Below are 764 nucleotides of genomic sequence, written 5' to 3'. Positions count from 1 at the left end.
TTATGGTGGGCTTATTGTTCCAAGTAATAATTTCAAAACAAATATATTTAGGATTGAACGTTTATTTAAAAAGATTACAAAACAACAAATTCCGAAAGGCCTGGGTGTTGTCAAAAATTTAACTAAAAAAATAATATCTAGAATGGATATGGAAAAAAAATATAATATTGTCATCCAATCGTATATCAAACAACGAATACTTATTCGTATGAAATACTGCAATAAACAACACACACCAAAGTCTAAATTCCGCTTACAAAAACTACAAAAATTAAGAAGGCTGATGACATAATCTATTTCACATAATTACCATTATAATCAAAAACATTTTTCCCCATTTTTTTTTTTTAAAGTTTATTATAGGTATTGACTAATAATACAATATTATTTATATTATTTAATATGAAATTAGTGTTTTTGAATAAAATATAAAATATACAAAATTTTTTTTTTATTTTCATAAATATAATAGATTATAAATGTATATGTTTGATCAACTGAACTACTTGGAACAATAAAAATTTAAAAAAAATATAATTAATAAAAATGGCTATAAATTCTGACATAAAAATAATACATTGTGTGAAAAACATTTGATTACCTACCTACTGATTCTTTTGTTGTTTCTAAACACATATTTTTTAGCCTTTGTTCATAATTATTTTTTATTTATTAAAGCTGTAACAGTTTAGATATTTAACAATTTAATAATTATTTTTGAAGGAAAAACCGGAATCTATACGCAAAATCTATTTTCGAAAAAA

The sequence above is a fragment of the Acyrthosiphon pisum genome, chromosome X (genome assembly GCF_005508785.2).
Source record: "Acyrthosiphon pisum isolate AL4f chromosome X, pea_aphid_22Mar2018_4r6ur, whole genome shotgun sequence".
Lineage (NCBI taxonomy): Eukaryota > Metazoa > Arthropoda > Insecta > Hemiptera > Aphididae > Acyrthosiphon > Acyrthosiphon pisum.
The sequence above is the reverse complement of the archived record's forward strand: the minus strand, read 5'-3'. Positions refer to the sequence as shown.